Source organism: Lactuca saligna, chromosome 8, assembly GCF_052625555.1.
Source record: "Lactuca saligna cultivar CGN05327 chromosome 8, ASM5262555v1, whole genome shotgun sequence".
In the NCBI taxonomy this organism is placed as follows: Eukaryota; Viridiplantae; Streptophyta; class Magnoliopsida; order Asterales; family Asteraceae; genus Lactuca; species Lactuca saligna.
Window position 1 is genome coordinate 139062244 of NC_136424.1, and position 24517 is coordinate 139086760.

The following is a 24517-nucleotide window of genomic DNA, read 5'->3' on the forward strand; positions in this document are numbered from 1 at the left end:
TTCAGATTCGGCTGGTCCATGAGGTACCTCAAACTCTTGTGGTCCGTGTAGATGGTACACCGAACCCCGTAGAGGTAATGTCGCCAAATCTTGAGGGCAAAGACCACCGCCCCCAACTCCAAATCGTGCATCGGGTAGTTCGCCTCGTGAGGCTTGAGCTGCCGCGAAGCGTAGGCAATGACATGCCCCCTCTGCATCAGAACTGCGCCCAACCCCGAAATGGACGCATCGCAGTAAACCACAAAATCCTCTACGCCCTCAGGCAGGGCTAGGATCGGCGCCTCACACAATTTCTGTCTCAGCATCTCAAACGCAGCCTGCTGCTCGGGTCCCCACCGAAAGACCACGGCTTTCTTCGTCAGTCGTGTCAGGGGCACGGCTATCTTGGAGAAATCTTGGATAAAGCTCCGATAGTAGCCTGCCAATCCCAGGAAGCTCCGAATCTCAGATGGAGACTTCGGGACCTCCCATCTCATCACGGCCTCGACCTTAGCCGGATCAACCAGAATCCCGTTCTGGTTGACGAGGTGTCCAAGGAATTACACCTCGCGCAACCAAAACTCACACTTAGAGAACTTGGGATACAAGCTCTCCCTCCTCAGGGTCTCCAATACCTCCCTCAGATGCTCCTCGTGTTCCTCCTGAGTCTTGGAATAGACCAAAATATCATCGATAAAGACTATCACAGACCGATCCAGCATCGGTCTACACACGCGGTTCATGAGGTCCATGAACGCGGCAGGAGCATTGGTGAGCCCAAACGGCATCACCACGAACTCGTAATGACCATAGCACGTCCGAAACGCAGTCTTCTGCATATCCTCCTCCCTAACCCTCATCTGATGATAGCCTGAACGCAAGTCAATCTTGGAGAACCAAGATGCTCCCTGAAGCTGGTCAAATAGGTCATCAATCCTCGGAAGCGGGTATCGGTTCTTCACCGTTACCTTGTTCAGCTCCCGATAATCTATACACATCCGATGCGACCCGTCCTTCTTCCTTACAAACAGAATCGGGGCTCCCCAGGGTGAACTACTCGGACGAATAAATCCCTTGTCTAGCAGCTCCTGCAGCTGCGTAGACAACTCCTGAATCTCGGGAGGAGCCAAACGATACGGTGCTTTGGCTATCGGAGCCGCACCGGGAATGAGGTTAATCCTGAACTCCACCTGTCGCTCCGGAGGTATCCCAGGTAGTTCCTCCGGGAAAACATCTGCAAAATCTCGAACCACCGGGACCTCGCTCACGGTCACCTTACCCGCCTCCCGGGTATCCATCACATACGCAACATAACCCGCGCATCCCTGCTGAAGGTAACGCCTAGCCCTCGCTGCTGAGCATACAGTGGGTCCACACTGCGGCCGCTCTCCATGAATCACTAACTCTCCCCCGCTTGGGGTTCTGACTCGCACTAGCTGCTACGCGCAATCTATCACTGCCCCATTAGGACTCAACCAATCCATGCCAATAATCACCTTGTTCCCACGCAATGGGATGGGGACCAAGTCTACCAGGTAACGCTCCTCAAACAGTCGCAGAACACAATCTCGAAACACCATCGATGCTCGCACCGATCGATCGTCAGCAATCTCTACCTCTAACGGGCAATCTAACTCGCCTGAAGTCTCATGAAATCTCTTGCTAAGAGCCAGAGAAACGAACGATTGGGATGCACCCGAGTCGAACAATACCTGAACCGGGATGCCGTTCACATGGAACGATCCTAATACACATGTATACACACGGACCACATATCAATATCATAACAACATAAAACAAAAGATAGAAAGAAAGAATCATACCCATCACCACATCGGGCGCGATGCGTGCCTCCTCGGCAGTCAACTGAAATGCCCGACTCCTCACTACTGGAGCCTCTGCCTTGCTCTGCCGACCATCCGTGATCCGCAGGGTCGCTGGAGCCGGCGCCTTCACTGGCGCTGCAACCGACAACTGGGGGCAATTGGCCTTCTTGTGGCCCCTCTGGTTGCAGTGAAAACACAGAAACTCGGATGTCTGAATAGCTGAAACGGAGCAGTACAATCCTTGCTAAAGTGCCCTGTCTTCCCGCACTTGTAGCAGCCTCCTGATCCCATCCTACATATCCCCACGTGCGTCCTGCCGCATTTCCCGCAGCGGCTCGATCCTGAATGACCTTTCGGTCTACCGTCTGATCCCTTGGGCTTCTTCCCTGAAGCCCCTCCTGCCTGACCGTCCTCTAGTTTCCGTTTCCGGATGTGCTCCAAATCTATCTCTCTCTCCCTAGCCCTGGCAATCATAGAGTCCAGGGTAGGGCAAGCCGAAAAGCTAACATGCTCCTGGATGTCAGCTCGTAGCATATCATGGTAACGAGTCCTCCTCATATCCTCGTCACCGGCATACTGGGGCACCAATAAAGCCCTCTCCCGGAACTTGGTGGTGATCTCCGCCACAGTCTCCGTCGTCTGCCTCATGTCTAGAAACTCCCTGGCCAGCTGCTGAAGCTCGACCGCCGGTGCAAACTCTGCTCTGAACCTAGTCACAAAGTCCGACCAGGTCATTGCCTCGATAGCCGAGGCTCCCAACGAGTCACCCACTGACTCCCACCAATCCCGGGCTCGGTCCCGTAAACACCCTGCTGCGTACCTCACCTTCGACCCCTCGGGGCAGAATCTAGTCAACTGGGCAGACTCGATATCCGCAATCCACCGCCTGGTGACAATGGGGTCCTTCACCCCATGGAAATCCGGCGCACCACTGCCCCTGAAGTCCTTGAAGGACAGTGTGCGAGATCCTGACTGGCTAGAGGCTAAATCGCTCCTGAATGCCCGTAGGCGATCCTCCATCAACTCCATAATCCCTTCCTTGATCGACCCAAAGAGGATGGGGGTCGACTCAAGGATGCCCCTAGTGATCTCCGACGTGATGAACTCACGTAGCCTCTCATCAATCGGCTCGGTGCCTGATCCCGAACCTGACCCCTCTCCTGACCCGCCATCTGTCGGTCTCGGTCGAAGTACCACCATTCTGCAAAACATCATAATAATCATTAGTGATACTGCTACTTTATGAGGGATCTCAACTACTTACAGGTTCCTTGGTCTCGTCTTGGCCTTCCTCGGCTAGGGTACGGATCCTCTGCTTTCAGTAGTACGGGCCCATACTACCTTCCACATCTATCCGTACCTTCTCCGAGAAGTTCCTCGACTTTACCAGATCCCCTTTACTACTGCTACTCCCTGCTATTCTCATCCTAGGCTTGCCCTAGGGAAAACTCAAGTTCAACACGACTGGGCCTCAGCTGCTGTAGGTCTCCTCATAATTCCAGTTAGCCACCACCTAAACACCATCACATGTGATGAGGATTAGATAATCCTTCAAGTAAAAGATCCGTCCCTACAACGGTTGGACTCAAACAAGAGCTGCACAATAGGGCCAGTTCCAGTACTTTGGGATTATTCAAACCTGATTACATGTGGTGTGACGTGTTCACCTAGTGGCTAACTCCCATTACTCAGAACCCCACCAAGCACGAAGCAAGCAGCATTCGGTTAAGGGGAAACAGACTCAAGCCAAAACTATTCTTATAACAAGAAACGGCACTAGCATAAGATGCTAAGCTCATACTATCAGGCATAACCTAAACAGGCTATCCTACTGCTGTCTACTCAATTCTAGCATGCAATACTCATAAAGCTGTAACACATAAGCAGGCACATAAGGCATCACTCCTAGATCCTTAGCCCTATTCTAGCATGCGGTTCTACGTAAGCTGATAAACATAACATAAACTTGTATGGGTACTATGGGGAATACTTACTTGAGCTCGGCCGGTCGCGCACGTCACACACTTCGCTCTTTCTTATGACTCTTTTCCGAGTTTTTAGAGAACATTTTCTTTTGGAAAATCTTTCAATCCCTCGATTTGAGTTCAGATGCTCCCGAAGGCGTGTCCGAATCCCTCAAACCAGGGCTCTGAAACCAACTTGTAACGACCCAATTTTCATGTCCAAAAATTTCATTTTAAAATATTACTTTTAGAAAACATTAATAAGTAAAAACATTGTTTGATCACGCCATAACACATCGCAAACCATGTTTTAATAATCAAACCATACAACCCATCAAATATCAGAGTACAATCCCAGTGAATCTCGTAAATGCGGAAACCGAAGAGTGTGTGTGTGACATGCTGCTACCGTGCCGGCTCCTTTCCCCTGGCTGAGGAGGTACCTGAAACCAAAACTGAAACCGTAAGCACAAAGCTTAGTGAGCTCCCCCATAATACCCCATACCATACATCATATAACAAATAACATGCAATTAGGAGATACGGGCCCCGCCCACACTCGTGAAGATACGGGCCCCGCCCACACCTCACTTTCTGAGAGATACGGGTCCCACCCACACTCGTGAAGATACGGGCCCCGCCTACACTTCGCTACCTGGGAGATACGGGCCTAGCCCACACTCCATTCTCGGAGGGATACGGGCCTCGCCCACACCCAACCGTCAACACATATCATACAAGTATCACGCAGACAACAAGTGTAAACAGTTCTATCATACTGGTATATATCACAATCAACTCGACTAATAGATACGGGCTCGGCCCCCACTATAATACTATCGTCTCATCTATACGGGCCGGCCTTGGTGCCTTAGACCCGTTACTACTGAAAGGAAACTCACCTCGAAATAGCTGCTGGTCTGTGTGGGAATTGATCACCTACTACTGCTGCTGCTGCTCTGGAAACTCCCCGGCTGTAATTCCCACAATATACTTAATCATACACTGCTAACTGTCCTCTGGGTAAAAAGACCATTTTACCCCTGGTCTAGCCCTAAGTCAAATCGAAGTCAACTTTTAGTTGACCCGACTCGCCGAGTTGATCTCCACTCGCCGAGTCCCTAGCAAACTATTGTCCTGGGTCCCTGATTCTACTCGTCGAGTTGGGCTATGACTCGACGAGTTCATCTTCTAAACTGTCATTCAACTCCTTCATCCTACTCGCCGAGTTGTATGAACAACTCGTCGAGTTTATCTTCATCCTAAGAACACATATGCTAAGACTCGCCGAGTTGTATGAACAACTCGCCGAGTCTGTTCTTGATCTATGAAGATTGCCTTGGACTCGCCGATTCAGGCATTGACTCGCCGAGTCCTATCATGAGTGAGTCCAGCTTTCAACTCACCGAGTCACCCCCTGTGACTCACGGCTCAACTCGATACGTCTAAAAGGGACCAATTTGGTGACTCGCGAGCCGACTCGCCGAGTCACATGAACGACTCGCCGAGTCGTCGCCATGCATCCACTAGATACACCGATTTGTTTGATTTCAGTCCATGCCATTCCTAGATCTGGGCTTCTAAGACACGAATCATACGTAAAGTTTCCAACTTTACGTGTGGATCTTCACTAATATGGATTTTAGGGTCCAAAATGCCTCAAAAAGGGTAGATCTAGGATGAACAAGCCACATGGGTCCATAAAGCTAACAGATATGAGCTCTTGGAGCTCAATCTTGTCTAGATCTAAAGGCCAACCCACTTATTACGAAACATTAAGCACAAACAAGTTTGGGGAATGGCTCAAGAGTGCCTTAAATGAAATCTTAAGCATAGAAACAGGGGGAAAACGAGATATACCTCAATGAAACCTGCTGAAAAACACAATGATGCTTGGATGGCTCTCCTTCCTCTTGATCTCTTTCCCCTCCTTGCCTCAAAACCTTCAAGAATCCACACAAGAGCCTCAAATTCACAAGAAACAAGCTTAGGACGAGGGTTGGGAGCTCTGGGGGTGAATGGGGGCTGGCAAGAGGCAGATATGAGGTTTAAATAGGGTGCAAACCCCTGAAACTTAGGGTTTCATCCAACAGCGGTGACTCACCGAGTCCAGGATATGGACTCGCCGAGTCGCCCACTTAAACGTGTCCCGAGTCTCGTCCCTACTCGGCGAGTCAAACCTTGTGACTCGCCGAGGCCAAGGCTAAAATAGGGCAATACTCAAATAAAATTCACATACCGGAAACCAGGTGCTACATGAACTTCTCAGCATCTTCAATCATTTTCTCTATCTCCTGCGTTGACAATCTTCCACAAAGATTGGTAACAGTAAGTTTTTCAGTCTTACCAATGGATACTACTTTAGATGTAATGGTGAGGATACCATTATAATCTTTTCAAAGAAATCGTCTACTTCTGAGACTCCTTTAGGAGCACGTGGTATTCCATATATTTTAAATGATCCCAACAAATGGTTATCAGTAGATTTGGACTGCTCGCCTTCATACACCTTCACATTTATACTAGTTAGGTTGTATTTTGTTATAACAAAATTCTTAGTTATCTTTGTAGGTATAGATGTATTCTTTGGGATCACAATGCTCATTTTTTTTCTCCTTTTGTCTCAACACCAAGTGATAAGGGAGGGACATCAAGTAACACCAAATCCTTTACCATTTTGGTAGTTTCACCACATAACTTTGCAGCCATAATTGCCGCCCCATAATCAACGGTTTCATTCGGGTTGATCTTCTTGCATAACTCATTTCCATCAAAGAATTCCTGCAACATACGTTGGACTTTGGTATCCTAGTTGATCCACCTACAAGAATCACCTCATCTACACATCCTTTGGTCAAATTCGCATAACCTAAACACGACTCAAGTTGCTCAATACACTTTGTAAAAAAACTGATATTAAGCTCTTCAAATTTGGCACTACTAATTTCCATTGAAAAGTCGATACCATTATGCAACAATTCGTTATCAATTGATGCTCGAGTTGCATACGAAAGAATTCTCTTTGCTTTCTCACATTTAGTTTTAAACCTTCCTAACTCTCTATTCTTTCCAAAAAAATCTATGTTTAATTTCCACTTAAAATCATCAACACAGTAACTCACCATACAGTTATCAAAATCATCTCCACCTAGATGAGTGTCACCAGCAACAACCTTAACCTCAAACACACCCACTTCATCAATGGTGAGAACAGAGACATCAAAAGTGCCACCACCGACATCAAATATAACCACATTCCTCTTCCCAGTAAGCCCCAACATGTTGTCTATACCATAAGCAATTGCAGCTGTTGTTGGCTTGTTGATTATGCGCATGACATTTAGGCCAGCGATAGTAGCAGCATCCTTTGTTTCCTAACATTGACCATCATTGAAATAAGTTGGGACTATGATGACAACATTTTTAACAGTAGTACTAAAGAAATGTAAACTACAAAGTTTTTTCATTTAAACTGTGAATACGATCAGAAAAACGCTGTTAAATATGGTGTTAGTCTGACGATGGTCCAGAGGCGGTTCGACCACAATTCCACCGTGGTACGGCGATAGGTGGCAACTAGTTATAGATTAGGGACTGAAAATTTTTAATTAAAACAATATAAATTTTGGATTTGTCCAAAATACCTTAATCAAAACATTTAAAAAAATGGTTCCCAGGGTTCTTAACTTTTTTGAATTCTTATTTGAACCACTATATATATATATATATATATATATATATATATATATATATATATATATATATATATATATATATAGACACACATACACACACACATGGAAATTTGCCCTTTGTGATATCCAAAGTTGCTAAGTAAGAGAGAATGACTAAGACTAAAGACTTGTACTATTTTGTCCTATTTTTTTTGTTCATTGTAATAGTAGTAGGCTACAAGATCAACTATAACTCATTGCCACACATTTGATTTGTAGTACCTGTTTTACTTTATTATCTCATTTTGTCTATTGTTCTCCTACGTAGTATAAGCATGAATATCAACCATGTAATCAGTACTTCTTTGATCAATCAAGAGTTTCATCTATCATTTTGTCGTTCTATCATTCTCTTTGCTCATTTTTTATACTTTACTTTAAGACTTTGCACTGAATATGTGATTATTATTGTTCTTCATCCTTCAGAATTGACTATTTTTATCCATACTTGATTGGAATATGTTATTAGCCTTCATTACTGTTGTTCACTCAAGGTTTAAGTAATTAAACCTTTTATAGAAAAATCCTTATGATATCTTGTGATTCATCAATTGTTATCAGAGCTTGAGTGGTTGTCTTTTGAATCCATGAGATCAGATTATTATTGGTTAAGAATACCTTGGTTTCTTAAACATTTTTATATCAGCATAAAAGTTCTACTATATACCAACTGTGCACAAAACAACACAAAATGGCTGCTTCTAACCCAAATCAATGATTGTATTTAGTTCATATCACTAATAGTATGGGTTGCCCAATGTGAGCCCTATTACTGATAGTCAAAAAATATTATCATTGGAAGATGAGAATGGGAAGATTCTTAAAAGGAGATGAGTACGACATGTTTATAAGTTCTCCTGGTGAATATGTAGGCTTTACAACAAATGGTTAGCAGATTTTGTGAATAACGTGATAACTCAGGGAATAACAATAAGTCAAATCGAGCACAATTTGAAGGTCATCAACAACCTTGGAAATTTGGGGTAATATTAAGTCTTATCTCCAAATTAATGGTTTGCTCAATAGGTTGACCATGTTTCATCTTTTTGACGAGCTACAAGGACATGAATCGAACATTGCTCAAACTATTTGTTAGTTATATGGATGACCAATGGCTCTCGTAATCATTGTTATCGCACCTCCTCCAAGCTATGCTTCTTCGGATCCATCTCTCTCGACTCCACCTTCCGAAGAGATCTATGATCTTGAAGCTGCAGGACATGAACTTCGATTTCATCAAGATTTTGCGTTGCTAAACATGAAATATAACATACATTAATGGGCAAACAACCATAAACACTTTCCCAGTAGACCTCAACCTTCATATCCCGCACCTCATAAAACCAAATCTGATTCCTACTCAAAACCTCCAGAAAAACAACCATCCTACCTACCAGCCTATCTGAACAACCTACCTCATTTTTCCCATCTGACACCTTCTTCCGAAAAACCAAGGTTGTATGTTACAAATGTAGGCTTGGAAATCACTACACTAGAGATTGTCAAGCTAATCCTCCAGTTAAACCTAAGGTCAACGACTTTACTTACTACACTAGAAAGTGCCCAAGAGCTAGTTAGGAGTACGAACACATTTATTGCCACTGCCTCACGAAATGTGGATGGGTACCAGTCATCAGGTAATGAAAAAGAGTGTGACGATGGAAGAAATATGTGTCTCGTGGCTCAACACAAAGTGGAATGTGATGAAGCAGAATTTATAGCATCTAATAATGCAACATGTCATGGCATATAGATAAGTAGGTTGTTTGGTGTGTTCACCTAAATAAAAGTTGGTCTATTTGAATTGAATGTGGATAACATGCGAGATCTGGATTTGATGAAAAATCCAATCTTTCATGGAAGAAGTAAACACATTGACTCAAGGTTTCACTTCATTCATGAGTGCATAGAATGAGATGATGTTACAGTAAAACATCGGAGTACAAATAAGCAAAACAGGTGACATCTTAACCAAGTCTATGAACCAACTGAAGCTTGAGGAAATGCAAAAGTTTCTTGGAGTGAAAGACATGAAGATTCCAGATTAAGGGAGAATTTTGGAGTAATCTAGAAGATAGAAGAAGATAGAAGGAGTCTAGGAAGTTTTAGTCTAGTTATGGTAAGTTTAGTTTGAATTAGATTAGGTGTCTACTTTCTGGTTGCATAAGCAAATTTTATTTTGTCAGATAAATAGTTGTAGTTGTCTTTCTATTTTTATAATAAGATAAGCTTAACTTTTAAGAATTCTATTTTTCTCCTCGTCTCTAATATTTCTTATTTTTCCTTCTTGTTCTAGCCATTGCTTTGTTTTTAAGCAATTTTTTTTTTGGTGTGTGTGTTAAAACCAACACTTTCCCTCCTTAAAAAAATCTCCAAAACAACTTTTTCTACCCCTTTCATTCCTTTTATTTCCTAAAAAAAACTTGGAGAAAAGGTTGTACCTATTTTGGAAAGAAGGTAACTACTATGTATCTTTGATCACCAGGTCATGTGCTTCAACCTTGTTCATCGACAATTGATCCCTTCACCTCTTAAGGAGTATATAACATATTTACATTCATCCTTCCTTCAATTTACTATACTTTGTATGGAACAAAAATGAATATGAAAAACGTTATATTTTCAAGGCCAACTCCTTTAATTTACTAGCTTTTGTATGGAATAAAAATGACTTTGAAGAAACTTTATATCTTCACGGCGGGTTAATGACTAGGGGGTAATAAGGTTTTAACTTTGTATACATAAGGTCCTTAAGGTTTTTTTGTACATATTACACCAATGTGGCTGTTAAAACTATTTAACAAGGGTAATATGGTCTTAGTTTTGTCCATATTAGGTTCCTAAGGTCCTTTTTTGTATATATTACACCAACATGGTTGTTATAACCGTTTAGAAAAAGGTAATAAGGTTTAACTATCTCCAAATTAGGTCATTATTTTTAATATTTTTATCATTTCATTTAACTCTTTTTACAAATTATATTAGTATCTAGTTAGATGACTTCATCATTTCATCTTTTCATTTTAATCGCCCATTCACCACAACAACGATTTCAACCGAACTGTTACATAACATTTCTTTCATTTTTATGAAAAAAAAATACCTAATAATAATGAAGGTTGTAACGCCCGCAGATCTGGGCTAGTTAATTTAGAGATAATAGGGGTCGAAAACAACATTTCTACAAAAGATTATATAGAATAAATAATCTTAACCAAGTTGTATAATATGTCTCAAGGGTTCCGTACATATAAAGAACGCCGAAATCCGAGTTATAAAGAAGAAGTTATGGCCCGTCGAAGTTTTACGGCAAAACTGGCACGACACTAGGAGACTTAAATAGTGAGTTTATGATAGAACGACTTTTAGCCTTAGTAATATAAATGAAAGTCGTAGAATATGTTAACCGGAGAGCATCCATAAAAACAACGCCCAAATCTGACTTCATATGAGGAAGTTATGATTTTTGAAATTTCAGCTTATCAGTGTACGACCCGAAACTCGAATTTTAGTTCGAGTGGTTTTTGGCTTATGTGACCTAAATGAGAGTTGAAGATCTCATTAATAGGGATGCAAAGGTAAAAAGACAGACGAAAACGGAGTCCGTATGAAGGAGTTACGAATTCTTCATGGTCATTTAACAGTCTAAACTCCTCCTACTGTTAAATTTAAGATCGTTCGAGAATTAGCCAACAGAGTCTATATGAAATTTGTAGATCTTGTTTTTACCTATGCGTGAATATAAAGAACGTCGAAAATGGAGCTCGTATGCAAAAGCTACGGGGTTTAGAAGTTGGCAGAGTGCTGCTGCAAAAGGGGTGACGTGGTTGAATATGGGCCACGGCTTTCTCCCCAAGGCAAGCTACTAAAAGGTGACATGTGGCATGGAATCGATGAGTAGGAGGACCTACTCGACGAGTAGAGCTATTTTCCAGCATATAAATACATGTTTCGGGTTCCTCCATTCCTCACACATTTCCAAACCATTCTTTCTCTCTCTAGACTCTCTCTCTCTAGCCCCTAACCCCCTTAAAAGCCTAGGTAAACCACCTAGCACCCGATGGAAACCCCGAGGCTCCCGAAGTCCCGAGAGAAGACCATTTCGGCTCAGGAATGCTGCTCCGGCGAAGCCCAATTTTTGAGAAAACCCACTGTAAGTGAGTTATGCTTACCCTATCCTTAAAATAACTTATGGTTCAATATAGTAAAGTTATTTAGGACCTTATAAGGTGTATTTGGGCTTTTATTATGGGTTATATAAGTATTGTTTAACACTTATATAATAGTAATAATAGCTAGGCTATTAAACTAGTCTCGTCAAATGTTAGACTAAACTCTAGTGGTAATGATACTGGGTTTCGTCAAGGGATAATTGTTTTAAGAGTAACGAAGTGATGTCCGAGTGCCTACTCACCACCTTACCAGGTGAGTGCATGGTCCCTCTCATCTTACACATAGATATGAAGTATTTAGTATAAAGTACGTGTTATGTGCACATATTGTCTGAATACTTGCTGTCTATGTCAGGTGAAATATTTTATTACACGTTTTTAAATGATTTAAACTGTATATGTATTTTATATCTACAAAAATGTGTTGGGTAAAACATGGGTAGATGTAATAGTTTTTGTGTGACCAAATAAAATAATGAGAGGCCTCATTATAGATGTTATTGATGATCCAGTCATCTAGTGGAGTATAGATGACAACCACAGACTATTCTAGATAGTCCAGTGGAATGCTAGCAGGCTTGCAACATGTGGCTGTTTATTTGAACTGTGTGTTTATTTGAACTGTGTGCTCACTAGTAGTACTCCATTCCCCACATGGTTGCCTTATTTTACATGAATTGATGAGGAATCTCCGAAGCATGTGTTGTCACGCTGATGAAAGTCCTTAGACTAGGTCCCTTGTGTTAGATGTGTTAGGGGTGTAAAGTGAGGATAACGAGAACAGGTAATCGGGTTTGTTTGGTCTGATAAAGTTAATAAACTTATTTATTGTTGGTTGAAAACCCTATGTGCTCACCAGGCTCCCAAGCCTGATCTACTCAGTTTTGTGAATTACTGGTAGTGGCGCGTGAGCATAGATGTTTGGATGAGAGATAAGGGATTATAGGCCTGTAAATACGAAATAATGTAGTAAGGCTTATGTTGTATTTTTTATGCTTTTGATCTATATCGAACATGACATCTTGAGTCTTTTAATGAAATACATTTCTTTGGAAATGATTTTGATAAATCTTTATCATATTTTGCTTTGGGACAAATTCCGCAAAACTTTTATTTAAAATGTTACTCTGATTTTCAAACAAAGCATAAACAAAAATCGGTCTTTTCTGGCCGTGAAAATGGGGATGTCACAGTTGGTATCAGAGAATTAGTTTAAGCGAACTAGGAATAATGATTTATTTCTAGACTTAAACTTAGAATGCTAAGCGATGATTGTGAGGAGTGTGTCTAATATATTTTAAGAAGTACACTAGAGTAGACTCAAGCACTAGCTTATTTAGGGAAAATGCCTAACATGCTTTTATGTGCTAAATGATTTGTTATGCTTTATGCTATTGTTTGATCGGATCTATGGCCTGTTGCCGACCGGATCTGCAAATTTTATGTGTTCAGATTTCTAAATGTTTAATTACGGTGTTAGAATTGACATGTAACTTTGCGGAGTAATAAGGAGGAATACGCATCTAAATCTTCCTCTATCTATATTCTCGTCTCTATACACCGAACGCCTGCTTTGGTGTGCAAGAACATCATGGTGAAGAATCCTAGTGAATTTAGTAAATGGAGGAAATGAGAAGGCTTACGATAGTGAATGATACCTATCATAAGATATCTAAATAGGTAATATGTATGGTACATGAGAAGTACACCTTTAATTGGCGGGAAGAAAGAATTTTGGTATAATCAATGGAGTTATCCCATCGTCTGACAATTTCATCACCAACCAAGTGAAGTGTAATTGATGATTGAAGATACGCATGGAAGAAGTCCAAGTAGAGTCTCGGGAAAATTATATGATTGTGTGGACACATTTGTATGTGTTAAAATTGTTTATGTGATAATAACTTGGAAAACTGCGAGACAATACTTGGTACGAGTATGAGTAGGTGTGAATGGTAGTAGAGGCCTATACTACCAAGAAGCACAGAACTCATGCTTGGATCAGGTAAAGTCACAAGGTTACCAAGAAGCTACTAAATGATACCATTTTATTCAAGTATGTCGTTACCATCGTTTCGGTAATGACTAAGAAGATGATTGTTATTCCGACCATAGTGGTCATATCAAATCAAGTCCAACTAAGATGAATATGCTACGTGGTTCAGAGAACTAAGTTTAATGTACCATCTGACTTAAGCCGGAAGATTGAAATAAAAGATAATCGAAGCGACCAATAGGAGTATCGCGAATCGCCGTTAAAGTAAGAAGTTTGTAGCTAGAAATAATACATGCTAGAATGTGATTATATCACATTAGAACATGAAGGAAAGTGTATTCCATTCCCGAATTTGACTCTAAGAGACCTGAGTATAAGCATTGCGACCACACGATGATAAGTCATTGGAACAAGATCCATCGGTCTATCGTGAAAATCAAACAACATATCTTAATTTGTTATGAATAATAAGGAGTCTCCGGTAAGGATCAAGATTGTGACATGAAGGTCATAATTTGGATTCTAACGTGAGATAGGGAGCAGGTGCAAGATCAAGCACCGCCTACAGTCAGAAAGCCTTAGAGTTAAATACTCGTTCAAAGAAACATATAAGTTACGATTATTACCTAGGATGAAGAGATAATGTATGGAGTCATTATACTGCCCTGTTTTGTTGATGATTCTGAGACGTAATCATCCTAAGGGGGAGATAATTGTAACGTTTGCAGATTCGGGCTAGTCAATTTAGAGATACTAGGGGTCGAAAATGACTTTTTGACAAAAGATTATTTAGAATAAATAATCTTACTTAAGTTGTATAATATGTCTTAAGGGTTTCATACATATAAAGAACGCCAAAATCCGAGTTATAACGAAGAAGTTATGGCTCGTTGTAGTTTTACAGCAAAATCGGCACAACACTGGGAGACTTAAACTGTGAGTTTATGATAGAACGACTTTTAGCCTTAGTAATCTAAATGAAAGTCGTAGAATATGTTAACCTGAGATCATGCATAAAAAGAATGCCCAAATCCAACTTCGTATGAGGAAGTTATGATTTTTGAAGTTTCAGCATAGCAGTGTACGACCCGAAACTCGAATTTTAGTTCGAGTGGTTTTTGGCTTACGTGACCTAAATGAGAATTGAAGATCTGATTAATAGGGACGCAAAGGTGAAAAGACAGATGAAAATGGATTCCGTATGAAGGAGTTACGAATTCTTCGTGGTTATTTAATAGTCTAAACTCGTCCTACTGTTAAATTTAAGATCGTTCGAGAATTAGCCAATAGAGTCTATATGAAATTTGTAGATCTTGTTTTTATCTACGCATGAATATAAAGAACGTCGAAAACAGTGCTCGTATGCAAAAGCTACGGGGTTTAGAAGTCGGCAGAGTGCTGCTGCAAAAGGGGTGATATGGCTGAATATGGGCCACGACTTTCTCCCCAAGGAAAGCCACCAGAAGGTGACATGTAGCATGGAATCGACGAGTAGGAGGTCCTACTCGACGAGTATAGATATTTCCAAGATATAAATACATGTGCCAGGTTCCTCCATTCCTAACACCCTTCCAAACCATTCTTTCTCTCTCTAGAATCTCTTTCTAGCCCCCTAAACCCCCACCCGTAAAAGCCTAGGTAAACCCCTAGTACCTGAAGGAAGCCCTGAGGCTCCCGAAGTCCCAAGAAAACAGCCTTTCGGCTCGGGAATGCTGCTCCGGCGAAGCCCGGTTTTCGATAAAACTCGTTGTAAGTGAGTTATGCCTACCCTATCCTTAGTATAGCTTATGTTTCAATATAGTAAAGTTATTAGGACCTTATAAGGAGTATTTGGGATGTTATTATGGGTTATATAAGTATCGTTTAACGCTTATATAATAGTAATAATAGCTAGACTATTAAATTAGTCTCGTCAAACGTTAGACTAAACTCTAGTGGTAATGATACTAGGTTTCGTCGACGGATAAATATTTTAAGAGTAACGAAGTGATATCCGAGTGCCTACTCACCACCTTACCAGGTGAGTGCATGTTCCCTTTCATCTTACACATAGATATGAACTATTTAGTATAAATTACGTCTTATGTGCACATATTGTCTGAATACTTGCTGTCTATGCCGGGTGAAATATTTTATTACACGTTTTTAAATGATTTAAACTATATATGTATTTTATATCTACAAAAATGTGTTGAGTAAAACATGGGTAGACGTAATAGTTGTTGTGTGACCAAATAAAATAATAAGAGGCCTCGATATAGATGTTATTGATGATCCAGTCGTCTAGTGGAGTATAGATGACAACCACGGACTATTCTAGACAGTCTAGTGGGATGCTAGCAAGCTCGTAACCTGTAGGTGTTTATTTGAACTGTGTGCTCACCAGCAGTACTCCATCCCCCATATGGTTGCCTTATTTGACATGAATTGCTGAGGAATCCCCGAAACATGTGTTGTCACCCCGATGAATGTCCTTAGACTAGGTCCATTGTGTTAGATGTGTTAGGGGCGTAAAGTGAGGATAACGGGAACGGTAATCGGGTTTTTTTGGTCTGATAAAGCTAATAAACTTATTTATTGTGGGTTGAAAACCCTATGTGCTCACCAGACTCCCAATCCTGACCCACTCAGTTTCTTGCATTACCGGTAGTGGCGCATGAGCATAGATGTTTGGATGACAGATAATGGATTATAGGCCTATAAATACGAAATAATGTAGTAGGGCTTATGTTGTACGGTTTATGCTTTTGATGTGTATCGAACATGACATCCCGAGTCTTTTAATGAAGTAAAGTTATTTGGAAATGATTTTGATAAATCTTTATCATATTTTGTTTTGGGACAAATTCCGCAATACTTTTATTTAAAATGTTACTCTGATTTTCAAACAAAGCATAAACAAAAATCGGTTTTTTCGAGCCGTGAAAATGGGGATGTCACATAAGTGTTAATGATTAAAACTATGTTTGGCATCATAGCTACCTTATAAGCTAGTTTATTTTTTGATATTTTTTAAGTTGTCATGTTTGGAAAGCCAAAAAGTAGCTTATAAACTAGCATTTTAAAAGTTACTTAAACTACTTTTTTAAGAGTTTTTTTTTTTAATTTCCAAACATACCTCTTAATTAATTAAAAAACCATATTTTTTAAATGCCATTTTATGTCATTATATAAATTTCGGATCCTTATAAGTCAGTGTCAGAGATAGAGTCAAAGTAAAAGAGCATCTTCGACAAGTAATGAGGTATCCCAGATAAGTAATTGCGTATCGGGGATACCCAATTGGCGGAACCATTATTTATCGGAGATATCCCATTACTTTTTGTGGATACTCTTTTACTTTGACCTGACTCCGCCACTGGCTTACGTAACCTTTTGATTGAAACTGTGGTTGTGGTGAATGAGCGACTAAAATGAGAAGATGAAATGATGAAGCCATCTAAATAGATATTAATATAAATTGTAAAAGAGTTAAATGATAAACATATTCAAAATAGAGATCTAATGTGAACATAGTTAAACCTTATTACCCTTCTTTAAACGGTTATAACAATCATGTTGGTATATTATGTACAACAAAAGACGTTAGGGACCTATTGGAAAAAACTTAAAACCATATTACATGTTTTAAAAGGTTATAACAATCATGTTGGTGTAATATGTACAAAAAAACCACAAAGACTTAATTTGAACAATCATGTTGGTCATTAACCCTTTTCAGGGCGAATGCTTTGTTTTCAATAAAATTGTTTTTTGTGTTAAAACCTAAACTTCCCTCCTTAAAAAAAATGCTAAACTCCATAACATTTTTTCATCCCATTTCATTCCTTTTATTTCCTTAAAAAAACTTGAGAACAGGTTATATATGCTTTGAAAATAGGTAACCAACCATGTATCTTTGATCAGCAAGTCATGTGCTTCAACCTTGTTCATTGACAATTGATCCAACTCTTAAACTATATAACATTCATCATTCTTTTGACTTACTATTTTTTGTATGGAATAAAAATGAATTCGAAAAAGCTTTACATTTTCAGCGCCAATTCCAAAAATTTACTAGCTTTTGTATGGAATAAAAATGACTTTGAAGAAATGTTATATATTTAGGGCCAATTGCAAAAATCTCCTTTATATTTAATTTATCTATTTCTTTTGAAGACACAAAAAAATTTCAATAATATCTAAACACCAATTTACCATCAAAAAGTAAATCTTCAAAATCCATTCATATGTTGATATGGATCTTCTCAACGACTTCTAACACCATGTAATAATAATCCCAGCTAACTTTAATCTAGACTGTTGGCATGCCAAAAAAAACCCGGTTAAGTTAATTTGGAAATATAAACCTACATACCAAATTGACCAGGTACTTCATCCTGCGCTCAATCTCTTCAACCTCTGCAACTCTGCCTTGAGAGAGCCATTGCATCATTTCAGCAAGTGCATAATGCATGTTGTTCAAATCCTTTGGGGGCACATCATTACTTCTGATCTTCTCCCTTAAGTAATGTATGCCATCATCCAAGCCATTGTACGCTTGTGCCTTCCTTTTGAATTGTTGGTCCTCAAGCTTGAACTTCTCGGCATCTTTCATCATTTTGTCTACCTCTTGCTTCGACAATATTCCACCATAATTAGTAACAGTAAGTTTTTCCGTCATGCCAGTAGATACTATCTTAGCCGTAAGTGTGAGTATACCATGATCATCTATTTCAAAGCATACTGATATTACTGAGACTCCCTTCGGAGCAGGTGGAATTCCAGAAACTACAAAGGAACCCAACAAGTAGTTGTTAGTAAATTTGGACCGTTCACCTTGGTAAACTGGGATCCTTCCACTAGATTGGTTGTCTACAATTGTAAACAAAATTGTACTAATCTTCGCAGGTATAGGAGTGTTCCTTCTGATGACAACCGTCATTATATCACCTTTTGTCTGGACGCCAAGTGATAAGGGAGTGACATCATATACCATCATCTCCTTTACAATTTTCGTAGTTTCACCAGACAAGTTTTCAGCCATAATTGCTACCCCATAAGCCACAGCTTCATATGGGTTAATGTTCTTGCATAACTCCTTCCCATCAAAGAAATCATGCAACATTAGTTGTACCTTTGGTATCCTAGTTGACCACCAACAAGAATCACCTCATCTATATTTCCTTTAGTCATATTCGCATCAACTAAACATGACTCCATGTAACACCGTAAAATTTAAAACAAAATTTTTTCATTTTTAAACACACTTTTCCAAACACATTGATTGATAAAACCCCGTTGTATCATACTTTGTTTCACAAATATTTCCCAAGATCAAAATACATAAAAACCCATGCGTGTGTACGAATCATGCCGGCACCTTCCTGCGATCGTCACTGGTACCTGAAACACATAACACATAACATTGTAAGCATAAAGCTTAGTGAGTTCCCCAAAATACCATACATAACACATACTAGCCACTCGAAACTATAACTTTGTGGGCCCGTGGGCCCTAACTTTATGGACCCTCTAGTCCTAACTCTATGAACCTTTCGGTTCTAACTCTGATACACTCTAATATACACATGATATAAAAAACATAGCAATAATGCAGTAAAACACATCACACAATAGCATACAATAACTCTGTCACATAACTCTAATTATCACTTAAGGTAAAGTATAGTGAGAAGACTCACCTCAGATGTCCCGGTAAATCACTGACTCGGTAGAAATACGATCTAGCCTCCGCCTAAACACATAAAGTAATACTCTCATAAATATAACTCTCAGAACTAGACTCAACGCTCTCTACACACCCTCAGAAGGGTAAAAGACCATTTTACCCCTCCTTTGGCTCAAAGGCCCTCATTGTTGACCAAACCCTAAAAGTCAACTAAAGTCAACGGTCAAACTTTGACCCAACTCTTCGAGTACACTTGGGCAACTCGGTGGGTCCTTATGTGTCCACTAACTCTTTAGTCCCATTTAACGCGTCAAGTCCCTCCCTTTACTCAACGAGTCCCCATGTATGAATCGCGGGGCCACCCCTACTCAACTCGTTGAGTCTAAAGAACAACTCAGTGAGTACATGCCATGCACAAACTCCATTGACCTCCTGAGGTCATATCTATTCCTCTAATCCATAGATCTGGCCTTCCCAAGCATAATAATCACGTAAAGTCTAGAGTTCTCTCAAGGGACTGGTATCCGCAATGGGGGACTATGATAGAAAGATCAAATATAGCTTCTCCTTCCTCCTAAATGACCTCCTGAGGTCATATCTATTGCTCTTGACCACCTTTTTCTTGCTAAACCAAAGATAGAAAGATCAAATATAGCTTCTCCTTCCTCCTAAATGATTTAGCTCACTTAGGGTTCTCTCAAGGGACTGGTATCCGCAATGGGGGACTATGAGTGCCCTTAAATAGGCTCCAACCTTGGGGGATTAGGGTTTCATTAAACAGCGTGGACTCGCCAAGTCCATTCGTGAACCCAGATGATAATCCGCGACCCTACTAGGCGTGTTTAAGCATCAACTCGCCGAGTTTCTTCACAAATTCCAAAAATAAAAATATTAGAATAATATAACTGGGAATCCGGATGTTACAATTCTCCCCCACTAGAATCAGACTTCTCCCTCGAAGTCTCATTCTGCAAAAAACTCTGGATGCTTCTCACGCATCTCGCGCTCCGGCTCCCAAGTCAGCTCTGACCCTTTCCTATGCTGCCACTGCACCTACACCAGAGGCACTTCCTTGTTCCTCAGAACCTTGACCTTTCGATCTCTAATTGCCACCGGTCTCTCAACATAGTTAAGGCCCACATCCACCTAAATATCCTCTAACGGTACCACTGTTGACTCGTCGGCTATACACTTTCTCAACTGCGACACGTGAAAAGTATCGTGAATCTGACCCAACTCCGCGGGTAGCTCCAAATGGTAGGCTACCCTACCTACTCTCGCGATCACCCTGAAAGGTCTAATATATCGAGTCCCCAGCTTTCCCCTCTTCCTGAATCGGATCACTCCTTTCCAAGGAGAGACCTTCAGAAGCATGAAGTCACTGACCTGAAACTCGAGCTCGGACCGATGCCTGTCCGCATAACTCTTCTGAAGACTCTGAGCGGTCAACAACCTCTGTTTGACCTGTTGTATCTACTCAATCGTCTGAAGCACAATCTCCGTACTACCCATCACACGTTGCCCTACCTCTCCCCAGCAAATGGGGGTCCGACACCTCCTCCCATACAACGACTCAAAGGGTGGCATACCAATGCTCGAATGATGGCTGTTGTTGTAGGAAAACTCCGCCAAAGGCAAATATGTGTCCCCACTCCCGCCGAAATCCAACAGACACGCTCGGAGCATGTCCTCGAGCGCCTGGATCGTCCGCTCGCTCTGCCCGTCAGTCTGTGGGTGGTATGCGGTACTAAAATGCAACCTCTTACCCAACTCTTCATGAAATTTCTTCCAGAATCTGGAAGTGAAACGCACATCTCGATCTGAGACAATCTAGAACGTCACTCCATGCCGCGATACCACCTCCCTCACGTACATCTCTGCCAATTTATCTGCGGAAGAGCTCTCATTGATAGCAAGGAAATGAGCGCTCTTCTTCAACTGGTGTACAATCACCCAAATTTCATCGTCGCCCCTCACAGTCCTTGGCAATTTGGTGATAAAGTCCATAGTAATCTGTTCCCACTTCCACTCGGGAACCTTTAACGGCTGCAACTTACCATGTGGTCTCTGGTGCTCGGCCTTAACTTGGTGACAGGTTAGGCACCTCTCAACGAACCATGCAACGTCCCTCTTCATACAAGGCCACTAATACCCCCTCTTTAGGTCCAAATACATCTTAGTGGCCCCGGGATGGACCGAGAACTTCGATCGATGTGCGTCTTCCATCACAATGGTACGCATCCTGCCCACAAACAATACCCAAATTTGACCCTGAAATGTCATAAGTCCCCGGATATCGGTAACGAACTCCGATACCTGCCTGATAACTCGCTCCCTCTTTTGGTTTTCTGGTCTCACAGCCTCAGCCTGGGCCCCTCGAATGGTGTCCAACACCAGAGTGATCACTGTCATTCTCATACAAACGTCTCGCATCGAGACGCTCTCCGACCTACGGCTCAGGGCATCGGCTACCACGTCAGCCTTACCCGGGTGGTACAGGATCTCATAATCATAATCCTTTACCACATCCAACCATCTCCTCTGCTACATGTTCAGGTTGGGCTGATCCATCAAGTACTTCAGGCTCTTGTGATCCGTGTATATGGTGCACCGGACCCCATACAAATAGTGACGCCAGATCTTGAGGGTGAACACCACTACCCCTAACTCTAAATCGTGGGTGGGATACCTTGCCTCATGAGGCTTCAGCTACCTTGATGCATATGCTATCACGTGCCCCCTCTGCATAAGCATCGCTCCTAACCCTGATATCGACGCATCACACTATACCACGAAGTCCTCCATTCCCTTCGGAAGGGCTAACACTGGGGCTTCGCATAACCTCTGACGAAGTGTCTCAAAGGAGGCCTACTGCTCATGGCCCCATGAGAAAGCAACGCCCTTCCGGGTCAGCTTGGTGAGTGCCATGGTGATCTTGGAGAAATCCCTGATAAATCTCCGATAATAGCCTGCCAATCCTAGGAAACTCCTGATCTCTGTAGGTGACCTCGGCACCTCCTAACTCATCACTGCCTCAATCTTGGCCGGATCGACCAATATCCCTTTCTGGTTAACGAGATGCCCTAGGAACTGGACCTCTCGTAACCAAAAATCACACTTTGAGAATTTGGCGTAACGCCTCTCCGATCTCAAAACTCCAAGGATCTCTCTCAGATGTTCCTCATGCTGTTCTTTGGATCTCGAATACACCAATATGTCGTCAATGAACACGATCATCGAGCGATCCAACATCAGCCTACATACTTTGTTCATGAGGTCCATGAACACTACAGGTGCATTGGTGAGCTCGAAAGGCATCACCACGAACTCTTAATGCCCGTAACGAGTCCTGAATGCTATCTTCTGGATATCCTCATCTCGCACCCTCACCTGATGATACCCCGACCTCAAATCGATGTTGGAGAACCAAGATGCTCCCTGTAACTGATCGAACAAATCAATGATCCTCAGCAACAGGTAACGGTTCTTGACCGTCAACTTGTTCAATTCCCTGTAATCAATGCACATTCAGTCTGAGCCATCCTTCTTCTTAACAAAAAGGATAGGTGCTCCCCATGGGGAACTGCTCGGCCGAATAAACCCCTTCCCCAGCAGCTCCTGAAGCTACAAGGATAACTCTTTCGTCTCTGGAGGCGCAAGATGATAAGGTGCCTTGGCGATAGGCGCAGCTCCCGGAACCAAATTGATGCTGAACTCAACCTGCCTCTCGGGAGCCACACCTAATAACTCTTCCGGAAATACGTCTGGGAACACACGCACTATCAAAACCTCATCAACTGACCTCGGTCCCTCTGAACCAACCCTCGTATCCATCACATATGCTACAAATCCCTTACATCCCTGCTGTAGACTCTGCCTCGCTCTAGCGGCTGAACAAAATGCCGACCCAAAATGCGTACCCTCGCCGTATACGGTAAGAACTCCCCTACTAGGGTCTCATATGGTCACCAGCTGTATCTCGTAGTCGATAACCGCTCCAAACTTGCTCAACCAGTCCATGCCCACGATGACACAGACATCTCCCATCGCAATAGGAACTGCATCAATCGGGAACTTGACGCTGAAAATCTCTAGTACACATCCTCAGATCACCTCGGTGGCATACACCACTCTCTCGTCAGCTATGGAAACTCTCAGAGGTCGACTCATCACCTCTCGACTAATACTGATGTGCTGACTAAAAGCCAAAGATACAAATAACACGACCCGCACCCCAGTCAAATAATACCAAGGAAGGTACATAATTCACAAGAAAAGTACCTACGCATAACGTAATATAAGCACAATATCTCAACACAAAATTAAATATATGAAAGAATACATACCAGCCACGACATCGGGCGTTGCACGGACCTCCTCCGCAGTCAACTGGAAGGCTCTCCCTCGCGCCTTCGGTACCTCGGCCTTCACTAGCCGGCTCTCAGTAGCTCTGATAGCAGCAGGAACAGATCCTTGAGGTGCTCCCTGGGTAGTCCCTCGTAACTGTGGACACTCTGCCTTGCGGTGTCCAGTCTGGTTGCAGTGAAAGCATACTGCAAACCCCTTGGGGCAATCCTTGGCCATATGCCCCTCCTTGCCACATTTGTAACAAGAGGCCGCTCTGCACACCCCCTTGTGGCTCTTGCCGCACTTGCCACAAGTGCGACCCTTCTGACTCCTAGATCGCGAATCAGTGGGCTTGGTTCGCTTGGCTGTCGGCTGAGACTTTGCTGGTCGCCGATCCCTCGCCTAAGACTCAGCCTCCTCCCTAGTCTGGGTCTCCAGCTCTATCTCCCTCTTTCGGGCATTTGCTTGAAGCTCAGCAAATGTCCGATATGTCGAGTTCACCACGAACTCCCGTATATCCCTCCTCAAAAGGCTCAAGTAGCGGCTCATACATGCCTGCTCGAAGGACACGTGCTTTGGGCAAAACATCGCCCGCTCATGGTGTTGGATTAGTGTCTAAGTCCATAACTATTTTGGTATGTACTTGACCCGATGGTGCATGGTCCTTTTGGGTTGCCTTCACCAAAGCAACTTGATTGGAGAAATAAATAAAGAGAGAAAGGTTATTATGATTTATTAATATGTTATAAGAATAATATATTAAAGGAGAAATCATATTTGTTTAATTAATATTGGTTAATAATTAATTAGGAATTAATTTTGTGATCA

At 41.9% G+C, this 24517-nt stretch overlaps 1 pseudogene; it reads right to left on the reverse strand.

The window, feature by feature from the left end:
* Window positions 1-6370: 6370 nt before the first annotated feature.
* LOC145010138 (heat shock 70 kDa protein 18-like) overlaps window positions 6371-24517 on the reverse strand; it is a 43568-nt pseudogene continuing 25421 nt past the window's right edge.